General features: G+C 45.0%; 1 protein-coding gene across 1 annotated transcript in view; it reads right to left on the minus strand.

Annotated features, from left to right (window-relative positions):
• The window catches only part of KCNK10 (potassium two pore domain channel subfamily K member 10), a 148,767-nt gene that overhangs the window by 82,631 nt on the left and 49,623 nt on the right, over nt 1-16,513 (minus strand). The gene's annotated exons all lie outside the window — the stretch shown is intronic.

The following is a 16,513-nucleotide window of genomic DNA, read 5'->3' on the forward strand; positions in this document are numbered from 1 at the left end:
AAGGTCAGTGGTTCAAATCTATCAGCTGCTCTGCAGGAGAAAGATGGGGCAATCTGCTTCTGGAAAGATTTACAGCCTTAGAAACCCTATGGGGCAGTTTCTACTCTGTCCTATAGGGTCACTATGAGTTAGGATTGACTTGAGAGCAACAGGTTTGGCTTTGGGCGTTTACTCCGATCCATTAGTAATCGAATTTTGCTTCTATTTTCCTTCACTGAGCCATTGGATAGGAAATTTCCTCTGGTTTACGAGACACATAGAATTCTCTAAGGTCACTGTTCTCTGTAAGGGCAATTTCATTACTTCAGAAATAAATATGTTAAGCTGGAGCCTTTTCTTTAATGGCAGGAAGTTCAGGGTAATATTGTACATGTAATGCTGCATAATACATTACAGAAGTCTGTGTTGTACAGCAATGAACGGCCATTTCTCTTAGATTCTGTTCTTCCTTTATTATTCTAATTCTTATGATGGCATCTGTCAGGGTGCAGCCCCAGTGTTGTATAAATAAGGTATTAGGAGATAACAAACCTAATTACCTAAATGGGGCAAACAATTCCACTCTAGTGGGAGTCGAACTGCTGACTCTCTGGCTTGGGAAACTTGGGGTGAATAGAAGATCAGAAATGTCATCCTTGTTCAAAACACCAATGACCCTGACAATACCTGGCCAGAGGGGTGGCCACTTAGAAGAAATGGGCTTGTAACCATCTGTGTTTTTCTTTAGAACCTCAAAATCAGCTTTTCACTTTGAAAACTAATCTAAGAATAAGCCTTTTACTGTCTATTACTCTATCAAATAAAATCATTAAATATTAAGTTTCCTTCTGACTAACAGGAATATAAAATTCTCTAGAATCTCTGATTGAATGATATATAAATTAGAATCAGCAACCTGGACATTATGTTCTTGCTTCTTGTTGTTGTTAGCTGCTCTGGAGTCAGCTCTGACTCACGGAGATCTCACGTGTAGCAGAACGAAACACTGCCCGGTCCTATGCTGTCTTTATGATCATTGGTATGTTTGAGTCCATTATCATGGCTATTGTGCCAATCCATCTCATTGAGGGTTTCCCTCGTCTTCATTGGCCTTCTACTTTTCAAACATGATGTCCTTCTCTAGTGCCTGGTCTTTCCTAATGACATGTCCAATGTAAGGCAAACTCCATCCTCGCTTCTAAGGAGCATTCTGGTTATATTTCTTCTAACATTGATTTGTTCATTCTTTTGGCAATTCACAGTAGATGTTCTTGCTAACCCTTCTCGAAAGATGCCACATTCAGGTTCTTAGCTGCCCTTGTTGATACTGAGAGGGTGATCCTTATCTAGGGTGGATTTCCCATTCATTTCACCTCTGTGCATTTCAATCCCTTGCACCTCTTACCTCCCTGAGACCACCATCATGTCTTGCCTGGGCCAGTTCTGCAGCCTCCTAAGTGTCCTCCAGCTTCCACTTTTGTCCAGCTTCTGACCCACTAAGTCTCGGGTTAAACACCACTTCTGGGACCACCTCCTCCCCTCCTCCTTGGGACCCTCTGTGACAAGCAAAATAATGGCTCGCAAAAAATATCCACATCCTCATCCCCAAACCTGTGAATATGCTACCTTGCATGGCAAAAGGGACTTTGCAGTTGTGATTAAGTTAAGGATCTTGAGATGGGAGAGATTATCCTGGATTATCCAGATGGATCCAATGCAATTACAGGGATCCTCATAAGAAGGAGGCAAGAAGGTCAGAGAGAGGAGATGTGACAGTGGAAGCAGAGGAGCGATGTAGCCACAAGCCAAGGAATGCAGTCAGTCTCTAGATGCTTGAAAAGTCAAGGAAATGGATTCTCCCCTAGAATCTCCAGAAGGAACCAGTCCTGCTGACATCTCAATTTTGGCCCACTGAGACTGACTTTGGACTTCTGACCCCCAGAACTGTAAGATAATAAATTTGTGTTGTTTTAAGCCACTAGATTTATGGTTATGTGTTACAGCAGCAACAGGAAACTAATACACCTTCCAACTAGGTAGGTCTACCTTGCCTAGCACTCACTGCCCTGTGATGGTGATAAAAACAAAACCAAAATCCATTGCCACTGAGTCGATTCCCACTCATAGTGACCCTATAGGACAGAGTAAAACTGCCCCATAGGGTTTCCAAGACTGTAAATCTTTGCGGAAGCAGAGTGCCACATCTTTTTCCTGCAGAGCTGCTGGTGGGTTCAAACTGCTGATCTTTCAGTTAGCAGCCGAGAGTTTAACTACTGCACCAGAGCCTGTTTACTTGTCCATTTCTTGCACTAGACTGAAAGTTCCATGAGGACAGACACTATGTCTACCCTTCACCTCTGTGTCCTCAGTACCACGCACAGTGCATGGCACACAGTAGGTATCTAATCAATAATGCTGAATAAAGGGAGGAAGGGAGGAAGGAAGGAATGTTGGTACATCCAGACCACACATACACTGTGGAAGAGTAGTGTCAAATGAAAAACAAACTTGACAAACTCAGCAGTGTTCTTTTCACACCTCCATGTTTTCGCAGAGTTTGTTCCTTCGGTCAGTAACCCCTTCCCATTCCATTTGCCTGGAAAATTCTCATCCTCCTCCATCTCAGCTTAAAGCTGCCTCCTCTGTGAAGTCCTCCTGGCCTTTACCAGGCAGACTCAGCCCGCCTTTCTCTTCCACTAGCCTCCTGGGGTCAGGAAGCTCATCTTATAATCACTGTATCTCCATGTCTTGGCATAGTGCCTGGCATGGAGCAAACATTTGTTTTCTGTTGTTGATGATGACGATCTTTCCTTCAGGCTATAAACAAAAGCTCCATCAGAATCACCCCCCACCCCCCGCACTAGCAGGCATTGATTTAGCACCAAATAGGCCCAAGGGGCTATGCTATGTCACAGTTCTTGCCAAGGTTCAGGGGTCTGCTGTTTACCCGGGGGACATACACCAGGTCACTGGCATTAAGATGAATCCTCACCAGGTAACAAACCGTGCCTGGGCATGGAGGCCCAGTAGAGCTGGGGCCATGTCCTGCACCAACCTGCATTGTGGAGGGTTCCAGAGCTTCTACTGGGGCTGGGCAGAACTGGTTATGAGAAAGGTCTTTTCACACTCGGGCCAGTTCCTCAGGCCAGTTTGCTAAGAGATCGTCCCTGGGAGCAGAGTTTGAACAGAATCCACCAACCCCTGAGTTTCCAAAGTACCAGAGCAAAAACTAGAGCTTCAGTCTCAAACCTGTCAGTCACTGAGTGACCTTGAAACTGTCATTTAGTTTCTCTGCTTACTTATCTGTGAAATGTGAATAATAACGCTCACTCTTTTCCCCCACAGGATTCTTGGAAATAACAAATGAGCTTCCCCAGTTTACTGACTGGAGAATATTTTTGATGTCAGAAGTACTGGCTGGGGTCGGAAGATGTTACAATACCTTTTGTGTATTTAATGAAACATGAAATTAGTTGCTTTAGCAAATAGGACTGCACTTTCCAATGGCTGGGAAAGGATTGGATTTGTGCCTTTTCCCTAGGTTGCCTACGTTCCCAAACGCGATTGTAATTAATCCATTTCTCCATCTCAGAAACCACAGCGACTCTCATGCTAATACAAGGTTGCCTTGTGGCTTCGGATATGCTTCTGGAGGTCTCTGTGCCTGGAGCCAACAAAGAAGTAAAACTGGCTAGATGGTGGTGGTGGTGGTGGTGGTGGTGGTGATGTTGGTGGTAGACCTTCTTGAGCACTTACTTTGGACCCGGCACTCAGACAAACACTCTGCTTACATCATTGCATTTGGCCCTCACCACAAGGTATTACCATCCTGTGCTGTTCATGCCCTCCAAGAAGCAAATGTCAAGGCAGAACTAAATATACATAGATTTTATTAGGGGAAATGCGTGCATGAGAGAAATCAAGACAGCCATCAGACACAGTGTAATTCTGGCCCCAGGTGAAGGAGAGAGGGAAGAAGGACAGATGTAAGCATGCTCAACTGCCTGCAGTCTAAGGAAGGTTCAGCAAGGCCATCAAGGAGCTCTGGAGCCAAAGTCAGCCATAGAGGAATCCTATGTCTCCCAGAAAGAGGCCGGTCTCAGCATCGTCCCCACACCTGGTCCCCGGCTGGGAGCAGCCCATGGGTGAGGTCTCCTCGGGACAAGCCTAGTGGGAGATTTCAGGGCAGCAGCCAGGGCTCTCCGTCAGCTACCCTCCCTGTAAGGGAGCTCGTGGCCACCACACATCCCCACTTAACAGATCGGGAAACTGAGCCCCAGAGAGGTCCAATGACTAAGCCAAGGCCAAGTAGCCAGAAAATGGTGGAGCCAGAATGAAAACTAGAATAATCTGACTTCAAAGTCAGTTCTCCTCTGACTATAGAAACAGGAAAATAAGAAGCAAAGCAATTCCAGGTGAAAGGGACCCTTTTTTTCAAAAATGGGAAAGGCATTTGTTTCCAAGGGACATAAAAATATTTTCCAGTCTACGAGATTGACTACTTCAGCTTCCTAGTGGTGACAGAGTTTTCCCCACATAATGTATCAATAATGGATGGCTCATATAAAGTAATGGGCCATCATCATTCATGACTCCAACATAAAAGTATCTGGCAGCAAAAGTGCTGCCAAGAATTGAAGAGAAAGGAAATGCTGAATATCCCTTCAGTTAATTTTCACTTTAAAATGCTTCCTTGGGAATGTTAGCATAATCCATCTTTACCTAAATATGAGCGGATACCAGGATACATGTAGAAATCTACTGTTTCTTGGCTGAACAAGTTCTTAGTAATTTTATTATTCTTTATGTTTATTACTATAAATATTATTCTTTATGTTTATTACTATAAATATTATTCTTTATATTTATTAAATAAATATTATTCTTTATATATTTTAAATAAATATTATTCTTTATATTTATTAAATAAATATTATTCTTTATATATTTTAAATAAATATTATTCTTTATATTTATTAAATAAATATTAGTATTGATATTACATTATTGGCTTTCCAATGCCCCTTAGACTTTACTCATTCATTCATTTGTTCAATCAACAAACATTCAAGTTTGCTGGGCACCATGCTATGCATTAGGAATACTATGTAAATGAATAAGACATAGTCCTGCCATCAGAGGTAGTGGGACAGGTGACAAAGATCTTTCACATGCTTGTGCTTATTTTATCTTCACAACAATCTTGTGTGGAGGGCGGTGGTCATTATTGCCTCCTTGACAGGTGAGAAACTGAGGCCCAGAGAGGTCACACCGGCTAGCCTACCACAAGCTAATATGCAGTGGTGTCCTTGAATACATCTTCAGACATTTCACTCCGAGTGCCTCCTCTCGCCAATACCACCAACACAATAAATGACATCCAAAGGCTTCAGGGTCTCTTGGAAACATGCAACGCAGCCACCTCAGAGGTGTCACCATCACACAGCAACATGACTCTGCCTATTGATCCGGGCACAGTACAAATGTGACTGCAGAAGGCAGAGAACGCGGCACCCGCCTCTCCCAGGTCTGGAATCGTTCCAGGGCCAATTGTGCCGGCAGTGCAAAGCTTACAGAAGGCCCCTGTTAAAGCCAAAAGGCTTCACTGGACATCCTCAGACTTCAGGCTGGTAGGTGGATGGGGAGTCGGAAGAGGGCAGGTGCCTTAGCCTCACCTTGTCACAGCAGCTGGTTTCAGCCATCACCTGCCTCTAAGAAAGCACAGAGAGTGTGTGTGCCCTTTCTTAATCAGATACTCCAGCAGTCAAACCTGTTTCCATGTGACAGCTGCACCTGGGAGACACACAAACTGGCCCCAGTAGGAATGGCGATGATGCTCAATCTACCACATCAAATGAGCAAGCCATGATCCTGAAATTCCACCACAGGAGAAGCTCTCCAGGTTAAGCACTACCCTCTCCTTCTAGCCCTCTTTAAAACTTCAGGCTTTGCTTCCAGATGGAAGAAACCATGGTAACATGAAATGACCAGGATCCTATGGGGACAAAGAGCCAGGAGAGAGGAAACAGCTGAGGAAGAGGGAACTAAGAATATTCTGCCGCCTTGTCTCGCATCTGTCCTCTCCTCTCTCCTTAGTCCAGGCCCTTGTCTTCTCTCACCTAAGTCACTGTGACAGCCTCCAGTCCTGATTCCCTGGAATCCATCCTTCACAGCCCAGTCGGGTGGCGTTCTCCAAGACACGAAGATCCTCTGAAGTCACCACAGAGATTCAGAATAAATTTCAGGCTCCAAGCTTGCACCAAGACTCTCCCTTCCAGGACCTGACACCTACCTGCCTCCCTTGCCTCACCTGCTGCCACGTCAACACAAGCAACCTTTGCCCCAACCAAACCCAGCGGCACCCAGGCCTGCACACGCTGAGCCACCGCCGATGTCCCTCTCTAGGCCTTCCCAGAGGAATGGGTCTCACTTCTTGGGTTGCTTTCTCCTTCCTACTCTTTATTTGGCTAACTCCTTCTCATACTACAAAATTCACTTCCTGTGTCACCACCTCCGTGAAGTCCTCCATGACTTCTCACTCCTTAGCCTGATTAACTGCCCTTTCTCTATGTATATTCCTCCAACATGAAACTTAGCGTAACACCTACAACTGGGTGGCTCCTAATTACAATTTGCTCCATTCTTGAATACATTTATTCATCCACCCACAAACTTGCCTTGGGCGAGTATTTATGAGATTAAGTTCACACACCTGCCTAAAAGAAAACTCAACTGCACAGTTATCTGGCAGACATGAGCATCCCTGGCACTACTGTGCGTTTTTCCACAGACAGGTTCCCAGAGTCAAGGTATTAAGGTTCTGGGAAAGCAAACAGTCCAAAGAGAGTTCTTCATGGTTTTCCCAATTGCTAGGGAAGAACAGAAAGGAGACAGAGCAGTAACTGACTTCACTGCACTCCAAACACTCAGTACTGGGTGTTCTTGTTCTCTTCATGAACGGCTAGACAGTTCTCTTTTACTCATTGGTACAAATCTTTGTTAGATTAAAAAAAAGTCTATTGAACGGTACGAATCACCCTTGGTGAGTCACCCCTTTAGTACCAGGCAGGCAGAATTTCCTTCCAGTCTTTCCCTTCGACTAGGACCAAACAGCGTCACCTTGGATTTGAAGCCTCCAAAGACCGAAAGGCTTTTCTTGCCCCACTCCATTAGTGCACTCCCCACCTGGGAAGAGGACAAAGGGAGCTGGGTTCACCTGGAGCCCAAAGGGCCAGTGACTTCCCTCTCAAGGCTAGTAAGCAAATGGCTTCTGATTGTCCCCAAATCTCATATTTATAAACAAAGGTCATAGCACAAAGTCAGAAGCCTTCTCCAGAAGCAGACAGAGTCAGAGAATGAGACTTTTAGGTTTAGGAAAAAACAGGGAAGGGTAGGACTTCAGTGGTCATCCATTCCTCCCCTCATCACAGGTCTGAGTGTCACTGCAGACCCCACTATTCCCCAGAAACATCAGCCAGGGCTCTTAAGAACGAGTGTCCTCTCTCTGGGCTTCCTTCCCTCCTACCTGGCAAGGTACAGAAGTGGTGGCACTGTTGGGAAGATCAATACAATAATGTAGGGCATATTGCCCAGTGCCTGGTTCAAAGCAAGCACTCAATCAACATGAACGATTCACATTATTAGCAGGTGGTAAGAAACATATGAACTATGCAAATAAATGCAACAAAGTATGCAGATACTATGCTAGACACATGTACAGTGTACAGAGAGACACAAAGAGGAAGCACTCAATACTAGCAAAGAGGATACTAGAAAAGACCTCAAGAAGGGGTGTCCGTTGAGCTAGGTAAAGGAAAAGGATGACATGTCTGCCAGAGGGCAGGGGAGGCAAAGAGGAAGACAGACTAGCAAAAGAGAGCAATGGGTGCAGACATTTAGCCATGGATCAGCCTGGGATGTTTGGGAAATTACACCAGATCTGTGTCAGGACTCTACGGTGTGAAGAGGGCTACCCAAAAATAAAGCTGGAGAGACAGGCAGGGAAGAGCATGGAGGGTCTTGTAAGTCATATTAACGAGCTTGGGAAGCCATCAGGCTAACATGGTTAGAGGGGCCACAGCTGACTCTGGCAATGGTGTGAAAGAAAGATTGGAGAAGCAAGAGACTATCACCAGGGAGCAAGGCTGGGAATTTTCTGGAATAGATTATGAGGGCCTCAACTCAGGAGGTAGCATAGGGGATACAGAGGAGGATCAGAAGCAAGGGTTGTTAAAGAAGTAAAATCTACAGGTCTCGGTGATTGATAGAAAGTAAGAAGAGTGGAGAGGGAGGGATCTGGGATGACTCCCAGGTACCTGGCTTGGAAGAGCATGGTGCTTGTCTCTAAAACAGGAAGTGCAGGAGGCTTCGAGGGACAGCTCAGTGTTAGACAATTAGGCTTGCAGCTCCTGTATCATATCCAGGTAGAGATGTCTAGTAGACCTTAGGCAGAAGGGTCTGGAACTCAGTGGGGAAATCTAGCTGGAACCCTAGGTTTGAGATTGGTTGGCATATAAGTAAGTGGTATGGAAGCCACAGGATGGGATGAAATAGTCCAGAGAGAGATGTAGAATGAGAAGGGAGTGATAGATGGTGCTCAGGGGAGCAGCAATGTTTAAGGGACAGCAGAACGGGGAAATTCACAAAGCAGAATGAGAAAGGACTAGAGAGGAAAGGGGGAGATGTCAGAGAAAGTGGGTCCTATTCTGGTTTGTGCCCCCAGCATCATTCACAAAGCTTGGCCCACAGGAGGTCTCAGTGTAGATTTGATGACCCAATTACTGTCCTACATTATCATTCTGTGGCTCCATTTTCTCTCCATGACTTCCAGAAAACCCCTCTTCAACAGAACCCCTGCTCCAGAACTTCTAGGCATTATAGGTCTGCTTCTGGTAGCAGATGGAATGCCTTTATTATTCCCACACTAAAAAGAACCCTCAACATACCCAGGACACAAAGAGCCCAGGACCAGAACTGTTCCTTGTGTGTTCTAGCTGTCAGAACGGCCCGTTGTATCTCACTGGACTGGTCATCTTTCAGGGCCCACGGCTGCCTACCTTGTGGTTCTCCCAACAGACTCTGCCATCTTGGCAAGATAGACTCTTTGTCTTGCCTCCGTCATCAAGGTAGCACAGCCACAGCTGGGGTTTTATTGTCTTATTCCAAAACGCTTCCTGAATAACATATGTTGTCTCCTGCCCTAAGCTTGCCCCCCACAGTTTAAATTAACTAGAGCATTTTTTAAAGGAAAGATCCTTTTCCTCCCTTTGGGATTAAAAAATAATATAGGCAGTCACAGTTCTCAAAATATCTCCTTTACCCAGGGGCAAGTGTTTTAAATCCTATTGTCAGGGTTCCATTCCTTTGAGATAGAGGTTTCTCCTTCCCAGGTGTCTTGTCGAAAGCAGTTACCTTTCCTCACCAGGCTTCATGCATCATTCACTTCCTAACCAGCCTCTGGAGTCCCTGGGTGGTGCAAACTGCTAACAGGCTCGCCTGCTCACTGAAAGGTTGGAGGTTCAAGTCCTGGTGATGGACTCCTGAAAAATCAGCCATTGAAAACCCCTGGAGCACAGTTCTACTCTGACATACATGCGGTCACCAGGAGTCAGAAGTCAGCTCAACAGCAACTGGTATCCAGTCTCCACACCGCAGTCAGGTGACCCTTCTAAAACTCCAATCTTGCTCCTACTTAAAACCCCTCAGTGACTACCACTGCCCTTAACACAGTTTTCAATGCCCTGTATGCTCTGGGCTTGGCTTCCTTCTCCAGCTTAACCTGACCCCCTCGCCCTCTACGTGCTGCCCACCCATGTTGCCCCTTGCCTGAGACCCTCCCCCAGCCACCACTCCTGGCTGGTTCCTTTTCATCCTTATGTCTTGGCGTGGAGGGCACTTCCTGTAGGAATCCTCTCCTGCTTCTTCCACATCTTGGTTAGTTGCTTCCCATGTGCACTAGGCTCCCATACCTCCTGCACATCCCCTCCCAAGAAAATTCTCACTCTATGTTGAAATGTCCATTGACTTCTATCTCCTCTACCCCATCGTAAACTCTGAGAGGGCAGCCCAAGCCGGTTGCCATGGAGTCAATTCTGACTCATAGCGACCCTATAGGACAGAGTAGAACTGCCCCATAAGGTTCCAAGGAGCAGCTGGTGGATTTGAACTGCTGACCTTTCAGTTAGCAGCCGAGCTCTTAACCACTGCGACACCAGGGCTCCAGAGCCTGTGCATATGTGGTTCATCAGCATTTCGCAGCATCGAGCTTTGTGCTGGGCACCTAAGAGCTGCCTACTAAATATTGGGTTAAGTTTTATTAACTTATTGTGATAATTATTAATATTATTATTGGTATGAATGAACTGACCACTGGAAAGTATAACAGAGGAAAAATTAATGGCCACTCTCTAAAAGGTTTCCTACAATTTCTTTTTTATATTTGAAACACTATAGGACAGAGGATAACTGCTCTATAGGGTTACTGATGAGCAGCTGGTGGGTTCGAACTGCCAACCTTGTAGTCAGCAGCCAAGCTTTAACCGCTGTGCCACCAGGGCTCCAATTTCTAGTCTTGTAGAACATGCGTTCTCTAGAATCACTTTACTTTTTTTTTTTAATTTTTTTATTGTACTTTAGATGAAGATTTGCAGAGAAAACTAGTTTCTCATTAAACAATTAATACACATACTGCTTTGTGACATTGGTTGCCAAACCCGTGACATGTCAACACCCTCCCCTTGTCGACCTTAGGTTCCCCATTACCAGCTTTCCTGTCGCTTCCAACCTTCAAGTCCTTGCCCCTGGGCTGGTGTGCCCCTTTAGTATCATTTTGCCCTATGGGCCTGTCTAATCTTTGGCTAAAAGGCAAACCTCAGGGTTTCTCCAGTCTCTGTCAGGCCAGTAAGTCTGGACTTTTTTTGAGTTGGAATTTTGTTCTACATTTTTCTCCAGCTCTGCCCGGGACCCGCTATTGTGATCCCTGTCAGAGCAGTCAGCGGTGGTAGCCGGGCAACATCTAGTTGTACTGGACTCAGTCTGGTGGAGACCGTGGTAGTCGAGGTCTGTTAGTCCTTTGAACTAATCTTTCCCTTGTGTCTTTAGTTTTCTTCATTCTCCCTTGCTCCTGAAGGGGTGAGACCAGTAGAGTATCTTAGATGGCCGCTCACAGGCTTTTAAGACCCCAGACGCTACTCACCAAAGTAGAAAGTAGGACATTTTCTTTATAAACTATGTTATGCCAATTGAGCTAGATATTTCCTGAGATCATGGTCCTCACATCCCCCAGGCCAGTCATTCGCTCCCTAAGGGAGTTTGGATTTGTCCATGAAGCACAGAATCACCTTACTTTTGATTAAAACATCGCTATAATTGTCACTGACAGCAGTGAAGGAAGCTGCAGAGCTATAAGAGGAGAAGCTGATGGTGTAAACTATATCCTGCAAGCTTTCATTGAGCTCTTGTCATTCTGCCAGGCCCTGGAGACACAAGGGTGCATATGGCTCCCTCCCTGCCCTCTAGAAGCCCACAGCATATAGTAGTTTTAAAATATGGCTGCAAATCCTTTGATACTTTTTCCATCAAGAGGTGAAGTCTATGTCCCCTCCTCTTGAAACCAGCTCCACACTTTACCTTTAATCAGACCCTTTTTTTATCCCCTAGGGGTCTCTGGGTGGCGCAAACAGTTAAGCACTCTCACACTAGCTGAAAGGTTGGTGGTTCAAACTCACCCAGCTTAGATTTCATGTTCAACATTTCACTCTTTAGCTAACAGACTCAACTTCCTTTCTTTTTGTCCTTTCCTGGAGCTACCTAGAAATAAAAAAAACTAGTTGCTGTCAACCCCCATGTGAGCCAGAGTAGAACTGTGCTCCACAGGATTTTCTTTTCTCGTCTTTAATTTTATTTTGTTATTGTTGTTGAGAATATACACAGCAAAACATACACCAATTCAACCACTTCTACACAGATAATTCAGTGACATCAATTACATTCTTCAAGCTGTGCGACCATTCTCACCCTTCTTTTCTGAGTTGCTCTTCCCTCATTAATATAAACTCATTGTCCTCTCAGGTTCCCATCTGATCTTTTGAGTTGCTGTTGTCACTTTGACCCCATATAGACGGTTCTCTAAAGAGTATAATGCTCAAGGCAGACATTTTTCACTAGTTAAGCTAAACTATTGTTTGGTTTTAAGAAGACTTCAAGGGATATTTTTGGTTTAAGTTTTAAAGATGCTCTCAGGGCAATAGTTTCAGGGGTTCATCCAGTGCCTTTGGCTCCAGAAAGTCTGGAGTTCATGAGAATTTGAAATTCTGTTCTACATTTTCCCCCTTTTGGTCTGGATTCTTCTATAGAATCTTTGATCAAAATGTTCAATACTGGTAGCCAGGCACCATCCAGTCCCTCTGGTCTCATGGCAAATGAGAAAGTTTTTCATGGAGGCAATTAGCTACATTTTCCATGTCCTCTTCCTATTCATTCCTGACTCTCCTTCTTTCTCTGTTGTTCCAGGCAAATAGAGACCATTGTCATGCCTCGGATGGCTGCTTACAAGCTTTTAAGACCTCAGTCACTACACAATGAACTAGTAGGTAGAACAGAAGCACTAAACATATTATTAGGACAATTAACTGGGGTGTCCTATGAAACCATAACCATAAACCTCCAAACCAAAGAACCAAATTCCATGAGGTTTTTGGTGGTATATAAGCAGCCTCAGCATCTACTCTTTCTTGTTTTTGGTGGTTGTTGTAAATATATCTATCACACATTTGCCAATTCAACTTTTTACAGGTGTACAACCTACTGACAGCAATTGCAATAATCAGCTGTGCAACCCTACCCTTAATCAATGCAATTTTTCATCACCGTCAACCTCCCTTCCTCACTACCTCCCATCCCTGGTAACCACTGATAAACTTGGGTCTCTATACATTTGTCTTTTCTTGTATTTTTATATAAATGAGATCATACAGTAGTCATTCCGTGACTGACTTCACTCAGCATAATGTGCCCCATAGGGTTTTCAATGGCTAATTTTTTTAACATAGATCTCCAGGCCTTTCTCCTGAGGCACCTTTGGGTGAACTCCAACCACCAACCTTTCAGTTAGCAGCTGAGCGTGTTAATCGTTTGCACCCCCCAGAGACTCTTACCTGGAAATACGCCCTCCTATATTATGCCTTCTCTCTGTTCAGAGTCCACATGCAGACTGCTAAATGCTGCTAGAGAAATCAAATGGCCTCAGGGACTGCTGCCACTCTGAATTCATAGATTGCTCCCTAGACTGGCCCTCAGTGACACAGAGCAATCCTTCCATGGCTCCCTGGTCAGAGACAGCCGTCAAGGTAAGTGTTGTGAAGATGCAGGTATACCTCACTGTAAAGAAACCTCAAGTCATATATGGAAATCCTACTCAGCAAGATCTGCATTTACTTTACCAAAGGATTTTCTGCAGAAAGCTTTTCAACAGCAAGGTGTGCATGCATCTAATACAGGCTTTTATTTATTTATTTAAAAAAAAAAACATTTATGTGGAATCAAGTGGACCCTCGTTTTTGCCCTTCTCCAAGGAGCCCCTAAGAGGGAGCTCAGCACCCCAGTACATCCTGCTTTGCAAGTAACCTCGGCCACCTTCATCTGCCAAGGTAGCTGCTCGGCACTCTCGGTTCATTTCATAGCCACTAAAGCCTCTTACAAACAACTTAGATGAAAAAAAAAATTTTACATGCTGCTTCTTTCGTTGAGCATACTGAGTCGCAAAAATGAACAAGATCCATCAAAGGGAGAAACGGGGTTTCTACAAAATACTCTACGAAACGGCTTTGCGTTTCAGCATCACCCTCTGGGTAATTTCCTTTGAAGTGGCTTAGTATCAGGGCTGCCGGCGTCAGCAACATTGCCGTGAATGTTGCTATCAGAGGCTGCAAGCAAGTGAGCGTGGGCTAGAGGAAGAGAGAAACCTAAAAGGAAAAGCACGCCCGCATTGTTCTTCATGAGGCTGGGGAGGCAGTGACATAGAAAACGTACACATCCATTCATCGCAGAAAGTGTTTTGAAACATTAGTAATAGCTCTAATTAGCGAGGTCTTCAAAGAATTGACAGACTTAGTAAAAAAAATTGGGAAAGTGGATTCCCTTCAACAAAACGGCTTAGTGTGCTCCCGACTCACCTAGGTTTGGGGGATGAAATGTGGTTGTCGTGTAGTTGCTGTAGAGTTGATTCCGACTCATGGTGACCCCATGTGTGCAACCGCTCCATAGGGTTTTCAAGTCTGTGATCTTTTGGAAGCAGATTGCCAGGCCTGTCTTCTAAGGTGCCTCTGGATGGGTTTGAACCACTAACATTTTAGCTGGTAGTCGAGCGCTTAACCATTTGCGCCACCCAGGGCCTCCTGGGGGATAAGATAGGGTCTGTTTAAGGCAAAGTTCAGAGCTGCCAGGAGTTCTTCGGGCTGAGCCAGCCTTCTGGGGGCTTTTCCACACCAGACACCTGCTGAACGCAGCTTAGACCTACTAACTAGACCAACACCGGACGCCCTAAAAGATATACTGTCCTGGCTCAGTAACATTTCCTCCTGCTAGAGGGTAAGTTCCTCTAGCTGCGCCTTGAAGATGGGCTCTCCCATCTCTGAATCTTCCATAATCCTAATCCCAGTGCAAACATATAATAAGAACTCAAATAATGTTCACAGAATGAACTGGACAAGCCTTTGCTGAGCGCCTATTGTGCTTCAGGCACAGAGGGCATAAGATGACGAGAAGAATCCCTGCTGTCCAGAATGGATGAAATGAGGAGCAGGTAGGTACCTTCACCCCATGTAATTCAGTGAAGGCCCAGAACTCAGGATCTGGAGAAGGCATCCAAAATCCTAGTGAGCAAATAGATTCTGACATGGATCACATGGAAGCCAGCCCAACTGCTGTGCTGGTCCTTCAGCTGCTCCCAAAGTAAAAAATGAACCAGTTGCCATCAAATTGATTCCAACTCACAGCAACTCCATGTGTGCCAGAGTAGAACTGTGCTCCACAGGGTTTTCAATGGCTGATTTTCAGAAGTAAATCACCAGGACTTTCTTCCAATGTGCTCTGGTTGGACTCCAATCTCCAATCTTTTGTTTGGCAGCTGAGCATGTTATTCATTTGCACCACTGAAGAACTCCACTCCCCAAGTAGTAGGTCATAAAGCAGGGTGTACAGAAGCTTGCTTGGGTGTTATTTTCAGGGTTTAATTCCCTCTCCCTCAGCACCACTCTCTCACAGATCCTCAGAACCAAATCTTTACCCCAGCAAAATCTCTATGTGATGACGTAGTCACAATTAAGTAATCAATGCAAACTCCAGTTATAAGAACCAGGGACATTATTTAAAAATCTACCACCAAAAGACAAATTACATGTTGAATACTGGCACGTAAACAAAAAAAAAAAAAACAAAAAACACATTGCCATCGAGTAAATTCTGACTAATAGTGACCCCATAGGACAGGGTAGAACTTCCCCATAGGGTTTCCAAGGCTCTAATTTTTACTGAAGCAGACTACCACATCTTTCTCCTGTGGAGGGGCTAGTGACCTCGAACCACCACCCTTTCAGATAGCAGCTGACTGCTTTAACCATTGTGTCCCCAGGGCTCCTGGGCACATTTTATTGCTAGGTGTCATTGAGTCAGTTCTGATTCATAGTGACCCTGTGTACAACAGAACAAAACACTGCCCGGTCCTGCGCCATCCTCACAATCATCGCTGTTGGAGCCCATTATTGCAACCTCTGTGTCAGTCCATCTCGTTGAGGATCTTCCTCTTTTTCGCTGACCATCTACTTTACCAAGCATGATATGTTCTTCTTCAGGGACTGGTCCCTCCTAATAACATGTTCAAAGTACCTGAGACAAAGTCTCACCATCCTCCTTTCTAAGATGCACTCTGGCCGTTCTTCTTCCAAGATAGATATGTTCATTCTTCTGGCAGTCTGTGGTATACACAGTATTCTTCGCCAACACCAATTCAAATGCATCAATTCTTATGTCATGGATTGAATTATGTGCCCCAAAAAAATGTGTGTGTCTGTTTGGCTGGGCCACGATTCCTGATATTGTGTGATTTTCCTATAGTTGTAAATCCTGCCTCTATGATGTTAATGAGGGAGGATGGGTGGCAGTTGTGTTAGTAAGGCAGGACTCAATCTACAAGACTGGATTGTGTCCTGAGGCAATCTCTTGAGATATAAAAGACAGAAGTGAGCAGAGAGACAGGGATACCTCATACCATCCAGAAAGCAGTGCTGGGAGCAGAGTGCGTCCTTTGGACGGGGGTCCCCGCACAGAGAAGCTCCTAGTCTGGGGGAACACCGAAGAGAAGAAGGCCGACAGAGAGAAAAGCCTTCCCCTGGAGCTGACGCCCTGAATTTGGACTTTTAGCCTACTTTGACTGTGAGGAAATAAACTTCTCTTCATTAAAACCATCCACTTGTGGCATTCCTGTTCTAGCAGCACTAGATGACTAAGACATCTTATTCAGTCTTTATTCATTGTCCAG

Source organism: Trichechus manatus, unplaced genomic scaffold (assembly GCF_000243295.1).
Source record: "Trichechus manatus latirostris isolate Lorelei unplaced genomic scaffold, TriManLat1.0 scaffold00045, whole genome shotgun sequence".
Taxonomy (NCBI): Eukaryota; Metazoa; Chordata; class Mammalia; order Sirenia; family Trichechidae; genus Trichechus; species Trichechus manatus.